This window comes from Pantherophis guttatus, chromosome 2 (assembly GCF_059756535.1).
Source record: "Pantherophis guttatus breed Tessera chromosome 2, ASM5975653v1, whole genome shotgun sequence".
Lineage (NCBI taxonomy): Eukaryota > Metazoa > Chordata > Lepidosauria > Squamata > Colubridae > Pantherophis > Pantherophis guttatus.
In genome coordinates, this window is record NC_142064.1 from 276,460,200 (window position 1) to 276,474,824 (window position 14,625).

Sequence of the window (14,625 nt, forward strand, 5' to 3'; positions counted from 1 at the left end):
GAGTTGCTTCCTATTATTGGAAGTTGGGAATAACAAGGATTTTCCCCTCCTGGCTGTTCGGAGACCCTGAGTTCCCTTTGAGTGGCAGGAAGGGGAGGAACCAAGGCAAAAACTGGGGGGCTCCTTGGGGAGGAGGCAGCCATTTTGCTCCTGTGTCCAGATGTTTCTCTTGCCTCAGGCTGTTGGCCAAGTGGCTGGTCTCTGAGCCTCACCCAGTGGCCCTTCGGGAGACAGGAGTTCAATGCCCAGCCAGAGCCGTCCTGATTCCCTGGCAGAAGGGCAGCTTCTCCTGCTTCTGGGAGATCCTCTCTGGACTCCTCAGCTGCCCAATAGGATGCAGTGGCCCAAGAGTGGGGAGACCCCTGATGGATGGGAAAGATGTCCCCCATATTACAGAAAGTCTTCAACTTACGACCACAATTGACCCTAAAATTTATTGAGTTTTACCCCATTTTACGACCATTTTTGCCACAGTTGTTAAGTTAATAATACAGTTATCGAGTCTGGCTTCCCCATTGACTTTGTTTGTCAAAAGGGGACCACATGACCCTGGGACTCTGCAACCGTCATAAGTATGAGGCAATTGCCAAGCGTCCGAATGTAAATCACATGAGCCATGAAGATGCTGAAACGGTCATAAGAGTGAACAATGGTCATATCTCCTTTTTTCAGCTCCGTAACTTTGAAAGGTCAATAAATGAACTGTTGCAAGTCGAGGACTACCTGTATAGTGGATGCTTTCTGGGAGAGGAATGAAAAGGGGGGGCTTTCACTCCAATTCCTTTTGGGCTCCCCAGATGCCCTCAAGAGCTCCCATCTTTGACAGCCTAAAAAGTGGAGAGTTTCCACCTGCAACACAAGAGTCACATTCAGCCTTGGGCAGCTGATAATGTAGCTCCACAAAACTTTTAATGTTATAATAAACAATGTAAAAAAACAATAGAAGGGTTTACGGACTATATTCTATAATTTATATGCAGCCCATGACAATCCCTTTTCACTCAATGCTACCCAGGGAAGCCAGAAGGTTGGAGACGGCTGCTTTAAAGCATTTGGTGAGAATTCAATTCCTATTTGAGCATATCAATTCAAAGGTTTTAGAAACGTTCTCCTTACTTCTAGGTTGGATCTCTCTTTAAGAATCTTCCACCCCTTTTTCTTTTCTCCTTTCCTCTGCAGCTTTGGAGAAGAAGCCGATCCCCTCTTCTTTGTGGCAGCCCCCCCAAGTACTGGAAGGCAGTTATCATGGGTCCCCCTTCCCCGATTCTTCTCTGCCAGAGGCTCGAGATCCCTCCCTCCCTCAGTCTATTCCCCATATAAGATTTGGCCTCAGGATCCTTTATGATCTTTTGTTGCTCTTCTCTGCACACTTTGTAGAGTCTCAGCGTCTGTTTTGTATCGTGTTCCCCAGAGTTGTACCCAGCATTCCAAGGGTGGCTTCACTTGTGCAATATAAACCGACATTATCGCTTCTCCTGATCTTGATCTTCTCCCTCTGTTTTTTTTTTTTATTGAAAAGTTTTACAAAAAAAGAAAAAAGGTTTTCCCCCCCAATATTCCCCCCACCCTTTCCCTCCCCTCATCCCACCCTCCCCCCCAGACTTCCCAGAGCAAAATACAGGGTACTTCAATTAACAATCATAAGCTAAATTAACCTATCTATCCTTAAACTACTAGATCCCCCCCTGAAACCTTAACTCCACTATAGATAACATAATACTTCTAATTCTTAACGTTCACTCGTAAGCTATTTGATATTTTCTTGTCTGATACTTATTTTGAATATAATCAATCCATCTTCTCCATTCAGATATGTATCTTTCTTGTCTATAGTCCTTCAAATACGCTGAGATTTTCGCCATTTCTGCTAAGTTCGTTACTTTCAGTGTCCACTCTTCAATAGTAGGCAGAGTCCTTCTTCCAGTATTGCGCTACCAACAGCCTGGGTGCTGATATTAAGTTCAAAATCAATTTAGTCTCTAATACTGTACAATCCGTCGTTATACCCAGTAAAAACAATTGAGGAGTAAATTTCAACCTTTTTTTCAAAATGTTCTGCATCACCCACCAAATTTTTATCCAAAATCTTCTCCCTCTCTTGATGCAGCCCAAGACTGCCTTGGCTTTTTTGGCAGCTCCCCCTGATCCCCGGCTGGGAGGGGCTGTGCGGGGTCTCCCCTCCCCCTCACCTGCGCCCCTCCCCCCAGGCCCAGAGACACCTCCCACTTTCCCCAGCCTCCCACTTCTGCCCCTCCCCCAAGAGGCGGAATCCCTGGAAGGAGAATTCCCGATGGAACTTTCGCTTTCCTCTCCACGCCTCTCTCGCCGGTTGCGCCTGGACATCTGCCTAGCAACAATGACAAACATGAGGTTACTTTTTTTTCTACTGGTTGAGCTTGCCCAATCGCCAGCGGGCTCTGGATTGTTGCACTGTAGACCACCTGGAGCCCCTCTCGGTTTGCTTGAGACTTCAGGAGAGCGGAGCGCAGGTTGAGGATCGCGGCCAGGATGGCTCTACGCTCTGCGCCCTTCCTGCTCCTGGTGTTGGTGGCGGTTGCCCTACGAGAGAGCTGCTTTGGTGAGTCCCTTTGGGGGCCTTGGGGGGGGGGTTTCTCCCTTTTTATCTGCCAGGGAATCTCTCTCTCTCTCCTCCCCCTAAACACTTTATTCCCAAAAGGAGAGTCCTGATTCGGTCCTCTTTCTAGTCCGCTTCCCCTCCCCCTCTGGCCACTTTGGGATTAGGCTCCGAAATTGCCCCCCTCCAGGAGAGCCCCTTTGGGAACAGGACAAGGGTGGACCCTCCAGATGTCACTCAAGTCTACCTGGGCGCCCCGAAGCTCAATTCTTTCCCTCCCTTCCAAAATGAAGATAGTTGGAAAGCGGCGTTTGCACGTGATCAGGTCAGGTCAGTTCACAAACTTCCTGGCTGCCTCCACCCAACTCCCTCCGCCTGGATCCTCTTTCCTGCCTTTGGCGGTGATCTGTGGCTCTTTGTGGCTTCTGGTGCTGGGAGGACCCGGCTTGATTCTCGGTTCCCTGCATTGGCAGAGGCGGAGACTGGTGCAAAGGAGCGACCGGGATAAGGCAGCCGTGTGAATGCAGCAGGATGAGAGTCTGGAGAGAGAAAGGCTCCTCGAATAACCTTCCTCAAGATTCATCCTCTTTCTTTCTTTCTTTCTTTTTAAAATAAATTTTATTAATTTTTTCAGATTAAAATCGACACAAGACAAAGACATTATTTATACATAAAAACAAAAACCATACATTCCCCTCCCTCCCTCCCCCATTCATAACACTAAACAGAAATACAAACACGTCTATCCCAGCAAGTCCTATTCCTGCCCTCATTGGTAAATAATTATACCCACAACACAGAATAAGCTAAGCAATCCCCAAATGTGATTTTCATACAATTATCTTTCAATCTAAATAAGTATATCTCTCCTCATATTAACATAGACCTTCACTTCGTCTCAATTCTTTTATTCAACCACCGATACCAACAGTCCCAGCTTTGAAAAAATTCAGAATCCTCTTTTTCTTTCAACATATACGTCATTCTATCCGCCTCAGCACACTCTAATACTTTGTTTATAATTTGGGCACTAGCTGGTATCTCTTTTTCTTTCCACTGCTGGGCGAACACTATTCTCCTGGAACCTCCCCCTCCCACCGCATCTTAAACCCCAAGATCCCCAAAATTTTCTTTTCTGGGACAGGCAGGGATTTGCCTCCTCAGGTGTTCCTTCTTCCATTCCAGAAGCCACCAAAGTGGGAAAATTTGCGGAATTAAAAATATTTAAAATGTAATATTATGATGTTATTATTCCTTATTTATTTATTTAAATAAATAAGGAATAATAATGCTCTTCTCGCTCCCCGGGTTGTTCAGACCCTCAGGCCCGGGCCTCAGGCCCAGGCCTCAGGCCCAGGGCCTACGGTTGATGTTGTGCAATACCAGGTCCGTGGTAAATAAAGCCCCCCTCATTTGTGATCTGATTGACGAGGGGGGTGCGGACCTGGTAGGAATTACGGAGACCTGGTTGGGCCAGGAGGGGGGGTCCCCCTCGTTGAGATGTGCCCACCGGGTTTCTGCGCATTCCATCAACCAAGGGCCCAGGGGAGGGGCGGGGGGGGTGGCAGTTCTTGTGAAGGAGGGTCTTGCCCCAAGAGAGGCCACTGCACCTCAGATAGCCAGATGTGAGTCTCTCCTGGTGAAGTGGGGACAAGGGAGGCAGATGGGCTTGCTGATTACGTACCTGGCTCCCTGCCACGTGTCGGCTGCCCTGCCCGAGCTACTCAACGTGATTGCCGAGGTGGCGCTGGAGACCCCCAAGCTTATGGTCATGGGGGACTTCAACCTGCCATCTGTCGGCGAAACGTCTGAGGTGGCTCGGGAGTTCATGGCTTCCATGACGGCCATGGACCTGACCCAGCTAATTCATGGACCCACTCACACAGGAGGGCACACTCTGGACTTGATTTTTGTCTCTGGGCAGTGGATGAATGATCTCGAGATAGGGGCAGTAGCAATTGAGCCCTTGTCATGGTCGGATCATTCCCTTCTTAGGCTTGACTTTCTAACCGCTACACCCCGCCGCAGGGAGGCAGAACAAACTAGATGGTTCCGCCCCAGGCGCCTGATGGATCCTGATAGGTTCCAGATGGAGCTTGGGCCATTTTCTGAGGCTCTGACTCATGACTCGGCCGAGGAACCGGTGGCCGCCTGGGATGGGGCGGCCGCTGGCGCTTTGGACCGAGTCGTGCCTTTGCGGCCTCTGACCCGTTGCCAAGTCTACTTGGCTCCTTGGTTCTCTGAGGAGCTGAGGGAGATGAAGCGCCGGAAAAGACGTCTAGAGAGCAGTTGGAGGTCTAGTCGGTCCGAATCTGACCGAACACGGGTAAGAACTCATATTAAGACCTCCCTAGTGGTGATAAAAGCGGCAAAATTTAATTATTTTTCCGCTCTTTTCGCATCAGCAGATAACCGCCCAGCCGCCCTGTTTAGGGTGACCCGCTCCCTCCTCCATTCAGGACCGCGGGAGGATCCCTTGCAAGGTCGTGCTGAGGATTTTGTTCAGTATCTGCACGATAAAATCACTCAGATTCGGGAAGGCCTGGTCTCCGACTGGATAGGTACAGACGGGATGATGGAGGCCGGTCTTGAGAATGTCATTTGGAAGGAGTTCAATCCTGTTGCTCCCGAGGACGTGGGCAGGATACTGGGGCGGCTGAATGCGACCACATGTTTATTGGACCCGTGTCCCTCCTGGTTGGTACTGGCCTCCCAGGAGGTTACACGAGGCTGGCTCCAGGGCATTATCAACGCTTCCTTGGGTGAGGGTGTCCTGCCATCGGCCTTGAAGGAAGTGGTGGTGAGGCCTCTCCTCAAGAAGCCTGCTCTGGATCCGGCTGTTTTGGCTAACTATCGTCCGGTTTCCAACCTTCCCTTCGTGGCGAAGGTTGTTGAGAGTGTGGTGGCACGACAGCTGCCTGGGTACCTGGATGAAGCTGTCTATCTGGATCCACGCCAGTCTGGCTTCAGGCCTGGGCACAGCATGGAAACGGCATTGGTCGCGTTGGTGGGTGATGTCTGGAGGGCTCGGGATAGGGGTTGTTCCTCTATCCTGGTCCTGTTAGATCTCTCAGCAGCTTTTGATACCATCGACCATGGTATCATGCTGCGCTGGTTGGAGTGGCTGGGAGTGGAGGGCACCGTTCTACGGTGGTTCTCCTCCTATCTCTCCGACCGGATGCAGTCAGTGTTGGCAGGGGGGCAGAGGTCGACCCCGAGGCACCTTGTGTGGGGGGTGCCGCAGGGATCGGTCCTCTCACCCCTTCTGTTCAACATTTATGTGAAGCCGCTGGGCGAGATCATCTGTGGCTTCGGGGTGGAGTTCCATCAGTACGCTGACGACACTCAGCTGTACATTTCCACCCCAGGCCATCCCAACGATGCCCTTGAAGTGATGTCCCGGTGCTTGGAGGCCGTGCGGATCTGGATGGGGAGTAACAGGCTTAAAGTCAACCCCTCCAAGACCGAGTGGCTGTGGCTTCCGGCGTCCCGATATAGCCAGCTGGCGCCATCGCTGGCTATTGGGGGTGAGTTATTGGCCCCCACGGAGAGGGTTCACAACTTGGGTGTCCTCCTGGATGCACGGCTGTCTTTAGAAGAGCATATGACGGCCGTGGCCAGGGGGGCTTTTTATCAGGTCCGCCTGATTCGCCAGTTACATCCCTTTCTGGATCGGGACTCCTTACGCACAGTCACTCAGGCACTCATCACTTCCTGCCTGGACTACTGCAATGCTCTCTACATGGAGCTCCCCTTGAAGTGTACCCAGAGGCTCCAGCTGGTGCAGAATGCGGCTGCACGGGGGATTATGGGAGCGAGAGGGCGCTCCCATGTGACACCTCTCCTACATGAGCTGCATTGGCTCCCGGTGGACTTCCGGGTGCGCTTCAAGGTATTGGTTACCACCTTTAAAGCGCTCCATGGCATTGGACCTGGATATTTGCGGGACCGCCTTCTGCCACCAATAGCCTCCCACCGGCCAGTATGCTCCCACAGAGAGGGACTCCTCAGGGTGCTGTCAGCTAGGCAGTGTCGGCTGGCGACCCCCGGGGGAGGGCCTTTTCTGTGGCAGCACCTGCCCTCTGGAACGATTTGCCCCCGGAGATACGGAGGATATCAGATCTCCGGGCTTTTCGCCGCACCCTAAAAACTTTTCTCTTCCATTAGGCAGGGCTGGCGTGAAACCCCCCCCCCATTTTTGAGATATTAGATTTTTAATTGTTTAATGGGTTTTAGTCGTAAGGTTCTTAATTTTTCGGCCAAAGGATATAATTCTTTTAAATTTTTAACTTTTGTAATGGATGTTTTTTACTTGGCTGTGCACCGCCCTGAGTCCACCAGGAGAAGGGCAGTATACAAATTTAAATAATAATATTATTATTATTATTATTATTATTATTATTATTATTATTATTATTAATTTATTTATTAGTTTGATTTATATGCCGCCCTTCTCCGAAGACTCAGGGCAGCTTACAATGCATTAAGCAACAGCCTTCATACTTTTGTATATACCTGCTTAGTAGGGCTTTCACCCCGCCCCCCCCAAGCGGTGTTCTTTTTATACAAAAAAAGGTCCTCATTTTACCTACCTTAGAAAGGATGGAAGGCTGAGTCAACCATGAGCCTGGTGAGATTTGAACTCGCAGTAATTGCAGGCAGCTGGCAACTAAGTGCTACTTTAACAGCACTTAGTCCACTGCGCCACCAGGCTCTTAGTAATCCGGAAGGGGCCTTCGGAAGTTCCTAGCTGATCGCTGAGAGAAACTATCAATGAAGCATCTTTTCCAAAGGCAGAAAGAAAAACTGTCAGGATCTTAACCATTAAATAGGCTGGGTTGGAGGCAGAAGAAGAGAAGCAACTCTGGTTGCTGACCATGAAATGAACGGCTTGCTTGGACACAGACAGTCCTGACTTGAGGAGGATTCATGACTGTGAGGATGTCCCACCTGCGTTACATTCACACATTTCTCCTCAGCCCCACAAGGGAAAGAAGCGGGTTCTGGATCATGGAGAGTCTGATCCCCCCCTCCTTCTGTTGGAGAAAAGCTTTGATCCCTTTGGATTCTGAAATCTCCCCAGAGCTAGAATTGGATCTGGGGCTCCCTCTCCCCAAAAGCTCTGAGAAGCTGCTGGGATTGTGGGGAGGAGCAGGAAGAAGGAGGCCCAGGCCTTTGCCTTGGACTGGGAAGGCCTGGGAGACCATACTGGAGGGAATGGGCAGTAGGACCACAGGTAGTCCTCGACTTACAACAGTTCATTTAGTGACCATTTAAAGTTGCAATGTCATTGAAAAAAGTGACAGTATGACCATTTTTGACACTTATGACCATTTTAGCGTCCTCATGGTCACGTGACCGAGATTTTGCTGATTCATATTTATGACTGTTGCAGTGTCCCCGTATCACCTGATCCCCTTTTGCAACTTTCTGACAAGCAAAGTCAATGGAGAAGCCAGTTTCACTTAACAACCCAGTTATTAACTTAACAACTGCAACCATTCATTTAACAACTGTGGCAATAAAATTTGAAAAATGGAACAAAACTCACTTCACGAATGTCTCACTTAGCAACAAAAAATGTGGGTTCAATTATGGTCATAAGTCGAGGACTGCCTGTATTTATTTCTCTGGGCTTTGGAGGTTCTGCCCTTTTGTATGCAGACCCAGGTTCTGCCCAAATAAGTCCCGTGAACGATCCTGAAAATGATCTTCAAAATCTTTGGTGCCCTGAAACAATTTCTGATCTGAAGAGCTTTCAGAATGGACACCAAAAAGGGGCCTTGGAGATTTTCCAGCTTAATCAATTTCCCAGCAGCATTTTATTCATTTTATTTTCTTTTGATTCTTTTATCCTGCTTAGAAACGGTTGTTTTTCTGTTCATTGGGCAGCCTTAGAGTCTCTTCCGTGTTTGTATTTTGACGATAAAAACTATAAACAGTGACTTAATGTGATTTCTTTTGTTCATTGTTAGTAAAGTTTAGCATAGTTTTATGTCTTGTGAATTGAGCCTGTCCTCCAAAGAAGGGCTGAAAACTTTGATGCTCCTCATTCAGGAGTTTGCATGATAGAAACTGACATAATTTTGTATGTTTGTCTTGGATTACCCAGAGGGGCTTTAAAGATGACAGGACCCTCCAGACAGAGCCTGAATTTAGGGAGAGGATCCCAGCTGAGCCCCCCACCCCAAATATGGGCGATGGCAGCAGAAACTCCCACCATCCTCCTTGGGGGCAGGGGATGGGGCCAGGGTGGAGGGGCCAATGGTTTTCTGGGGGTGAGGAGAATTCTGGGAGTTGAAGTCTGTTGCAATATTTTCAGGATCAGACTCAATAAAGATAATAGAAGTTAAAGCTTTAAATATATTTCTTTTTAATTATGATAGGCATTCTATATTCACTGAATATTCAAGGTAGAAGCGACGAGAATGGTGAGGGTGGCTCCTTATATATACAAGGGGTGGAGCTAGGAATGGGAGTGGTAAGTTATGAATACATTAAAGTCCAAAGAATAAGTTAACCTCTGATGTTCCATATATACATTATTTACACATTGGAGAATAAGGCATTTACATCTGACAAATCCCCCTCTAAATGCCGGTTCGTTACACAACACCAATTACATTCTGATTCAGGACAATATAATACATATAATTTAGAAGTTAAATATTTGTGTTGTTTAGAAGGTAAGGGTTTTGTTAATATGTCAGCTAATTGTTCAGAAGTATCGCAATGTATTGCTTTAATGAATCCGTCTTGAGACAGTTGTCTCACATGCTTAAACTTTATATCAATATGCCTGGACCTTTGTCCAATTGCATCGGATCTGGATATTTCAATGGCCGCTTTATTGTCTTCATGCATAATAAATGGTAAGGTGGGTTTCTTCCAAACATCAGTGATCAGATCATTGAACCATACAAGGTTATTTGCAGCTTTGGACAAACAAACATATTCCGCTTCTGTAGTAGAAGTGGCTACTAGTTCTTGTTTACCAGTATACCAGTAAACTGGACAATCATTCAATAGAAAAACATAACCAGAAGTACTCTTTCTGCATGATGTATCACCAGCCCAATCTGCATCAGCATAACAAGTAATTTTTGGTTCTCTGTCATTATTGGGTTCCAACATTAAACAAAAATCTAATGTACCCTTCAGATATCTTAGAATTCTTTTGACAGCTTCCCAATGATACAAGGTTGGTTTACTAACATATCTTGACAATAGATTGAGAGGTAATGCAATATCTGGCCTAGTCCAATTAGATATATAAAGGAGTGAACCTATAACTGATCTGTAAAATGTGTTGTCTTTAAACTCAGGGGAAGATTCATCAGTGTTTCTAAGAAAATCAGTTTGCATAGGGGTGTCACAGGTTTTAGCATTATTTAAGTTACATTTGTTTAGGAGTTCGATGATTTTATCTTTCTGTGTAAGTTTGAATCCCCTTTTAGTTTTGTTAATTTGCACACCAAGGTATTTATTCACTTTACCCAGAGATTTCAGTGAGAAGTGTTCATTTAACTTATTTACAAAGATTTCCCTGCTCTCTTTATGCTTTCCAATGTATAAAATATCGTCCACGTAAATTAATACAAATTCAATATGATCATTACTCTTTTTTACAAAGAAACAGTTATCAGCAGTGGTGGCGTTGAAATCCATGGTCTTAAGTACTTTTACCAAGCAATCGTACCATCTTTTGCCGGATTGCTTTAATCCGTACAGACTCTTATTTAATAACCAAATTTCGTTCTTATTAGTGTATTGACTGTGTGGTGCTCTTACATATATTTCCTTATCTAATTTTGCATGTAAGTATGCGGTCTGTATGTCATATTGGAATACGTCCAGATTGAGTGCAGATGCTACTACAAGGGCTGTTTTGACACTCTCTGTTCTCACTGTGGGTGAATATGTATCAGTATAGTCTTCTGGATATTTTTGTGCATAGCCTTGTGCAACTAGTCTAGCCTTGTATAAGGTATTGCCTCCTTCTAAGTTCTTAATTTTATAAATCCACCTGGTACCTATAATTGTTTTATCCTTAGGTGCGATCGCAGGTGTGAATACATTTAATCCTTGTAAACTTTCCATTTCTTTTTCCATAGCTAGTTCCCATTTTTCTCTTTCTTCATGTGGAAGTTTCAATACTTCTTCATATGTATTAGGTGTTATTTGTTCTCCATTCATATGCATTATGTAATCTTTGTATTTATTTGGTATTTGGTTTCTATTGTTTCTAATAGTTCTTTCAGGCTTGCTATGGTTATCATGCAAATATCTAGCTTCCTTTTTTGTTAATGTGTCTGTCTTTATTTTATGCTGACTATTAGTCCAAGTTTTGGTTTTGTTCTTACTTTTGTTAATATTTTGATTTTCTGTTGTTCCTTCCTCGCAAGATATCGTATCTTTACATTTATTAGGAAATATTTCATTAAGGTGCAATTTTGACCAATTGGCCTGTTCATGGAACACAGCTGTTCTGGATACTATAAATTTGTTATTACTATCAATAAATCTGTACCCTTTGGTTCCAGTTTCGTATCCCATGAATCTTAATCTCCTGGATACGTTTTCTCCCTTTCTCCTCAATTGTTTAGGTATGTGTACGTCTGCAGTGACTCCAAATATGTGCATGTGTGATAATTTGGGTTTTCTATTGTACATCACCTCATATGGTGTCTTATTCACAATACTGGACCAGGTTCTATTTTGAGTGTAATTCGAATAATGTAATGCCTCTGACCAAAATTGTTTGCCTAAACCAGCATCCTCTAATGTGCACCTAATCATGGTTTGTAGTGTGGAATTTTTCCTCTCTGCAACTCCATTTTGAAATGCAGAAAAAGGATTGGACGTGAAATGTAACATTCCTCTATCCTTTAACCATTGGGAGAATTCTTTAGACATGAACTCACATCCCCTATCTGTCATAATTTGCTTTATTCTGATATTATGTTGTGTTTCTATACGTTTGTAGAATTCCTTAAATTTCTGAAATGTTTCATCCTTGTGCTTTAATGTGTAAACAAAACCATATCGGCTGTAGTCATCCACTATTGTTAGGAAGTAACGTTTTCTATAGGTAATTGAGGGACTTAATGGACCAACTAAGTCCATATGTACCAAATCAAAAATATTGTTAGTTGATCTGTTAGATTTTTTTGGTCTGGGACTGGTTTTTAGTTTGGTGGACTTACATACTGAGCATTCCAAATAATTTTCACAATTTTTTATTTTGACACCTTCTGCGTGTTCAGTCATTTTTTGTACTACAGGAAAGCTTGCATGTCCTAACTTCCTGTGTAAGATGTGAGCACACTCATCATGAATTGGTTTACCTATTTTTGGTTTCTTTTCCTTGTATGTGTTTTTGTGATCATGAGTTATTCTACACTCATCATTGTCACTGTTACTGACATTTTCATCATCTGCTTCAATACAATCTTCCATATTTGAATCAATGTTATGTAAACATCTTTCTTTAGTTATCAGATAGGGTAGACCTCCTTTTATCATTACAGTACCTACATTTGTTTTGTTCTTTTCTATAGTTGCTTTCCCCTTTGAGAAAACTATATTGATATCAGATTCTCTGCTTAATTTTATGGCACTTAGTATGTTGTGAGGTATTTCTGGGATTAATAATACCCCCTCTATTTTCCCTAGACCAGGCAAGGTCGCATTTCCTTTGCCTAGTACTTGAACCTTTTCTTGATTAGCTACCTTTATCACAAACTTATCTTCTATAAATGAAGATAATATACTTTTGTTGTTGGTGGTGTGATTTGTTGCACCAGAATCAATAAGCCAATTGTTATTCTCATCCTGCTGTGTTCTGGTGCTGTCTTGTTTATTTAGCCCATTCAGTGACCCAGATTTCCTCTCTTTTGAATTTTCTCTACCCCCTCTACCTTCTTTGTAATTTGGTGGGCTTCTATATTTGTGTCTATCTGTGGAAGATTGTCTGTAATTATATTTGCTCCTATATTCTGGTCTATGTCTCTCTCTTGAGACTTTGGGGCAGTCTCTTCTACTATGTTCCCTGGATCCACAATTGTAGTATCTAAAGGCCTCATTATGTTTATCTTGAAAGACTACTTTCCTAAAAGGTTTGTGGTCTGTTTGGTTACTGGATCGATTTTTTCTTGAATTGTCTTCTGCTATCAATTTGTTAGATAGACTTTCTATGGATAAATATCCCAAATTAATGGTATCTAAGTGTGACATAAAGCTATCCCATGATGGATCAAGTGAATTGATAATAACACTTTTCATTGTTTGATCTGAAATCACTTCCCCCCTCAATTGTAGCTCAGCTCTTATTTTGTTTAGATTTATCAAATGCTCACTTATAGAAACCCCTGGTTTTACTCTAGAGGAAAAGAAATCCTTAGACATTCTTGTGGTTGTAGCTACGCTATCGCTGTGAAATAGATTAAACATGCATTGAATTATTTCTGATACAGTTAGGTTTGGTTTGATGCTATGATACATTGCAGGAGACACGCTAGATATTATTATGAAAAATGCTCTATGATGTAAACAATCTATTTTTAAAGTCCAAGGTCTTCTTGGAGGGCTAGTTATAAAGAATAGTAAATTTTCTTTCATGAAAATAACCTGAAGCTGTTGATACCACTCTTGTAAATTAATGCCATCAATTCTAAGTTTTGGGAAGTCACTGGGTAAGTTACCTACATTATTCTGTCCATTACTTACAACCTGGGGCAGTCCGTGATCTCTCAAGTGCAGGAAATTACAGAACGGCATTGGGATGCTTGCAATGAGTCTGCGCGGTTCTCTGGCCAGTTCAAGTCCTTCTGGGTCGTCTACGTAGTTTCGCACATGCGCGTTGTTCATTTCTTCTTTGGTGGCGTCGTGGAAGGTTTTCTCCCTTTCAGCTCTCTCGATCCGCTCCTCCTCAGATGAGTCGGTCTCTGGCTCGGTTTTTGGGGTTCTGGTGGTGGTGACGGTTCTTTTCTTCTTTTTGTGTGCGTTGGTATTCGATTTTGTCTGTGGTGTAGGGCGAAATCGGCATGGCTCTCTGGGCTCGGGCGTCGTCGCTTTCGAAGTCAGGATGGGAGCGTGCAGGTCTTGAGTCGCCGGTTTGATTTCTTGCTTCTTCGTAGATGTCTTGGTAATTTTCAGTCTTGGCCCAAAAGCAGCAAAAAGCGTTTTCATTGCTGATTTTACTTGAGATTTTGTTAAATCGTCTTCACTTTCTGATTTTGGATCATCTGAAGAGTTTGAGACTTCTTTCTCACTTTCTTCGTCTGATAGTGTTTTTCGCACCAGAAATTTTGAACTGAGCGTTTTGATTGGCTCTGCTCCATTCTCTTTTAAAGTTCGTTGAAACCAAGATGGCTGCCATTCAAAATTTCGCGCGGGATCACATCTTTTCTTTTTAACAACTATTTTCTCAGTAGTCATCTCACTTACGATTTTTTGATCTTTGGGTTTTTCTTTAATGACGTTTTTCTCTCTCGCTGCTCCGCTGTTCTTCAGCATCTCCTGGAGGTCTGCGATGAGACTTTCATCATTCTTTTGGCTTTTTAGTATCTTTAATATCTCTGACCTGAGTTCGTTATTTTCTATTTCGATTTCTTTCTGGTCATTATTTTCACTCATTAGTTCTTCTTCTTCAGTGGTGTATTCTTCGGATTCTCTCGAAATCGCATTGGTGGATTCGTTGATCATCTCTTGATCAGTTTCTATTTCTTTGCTGTAGGCCCTGGTGTTGGGCCTATCTTTCTTGGACATTTTTAATTACTTATTGAGTCAATTAACCATCCTCTGCTACCAGCTTGTTGCAATATTTTCAGGATCAGACTCAATAAAGATAATAGAAGTTAAAGCTTTAAATATATTTCTTTTTAATTATGATAGGCATTCTATATTCACTGAATATTCAAGGTAGAAGCGACGAGAATGGTGAGGGTGGCTCCTTATATATACAAGGGGTGGAGCTAGGAATGGGAGTGGTAAGTTATGAATACATTAAAGTCCAAAGAATAAGTTAACCTCTGATGTTCCATATATAC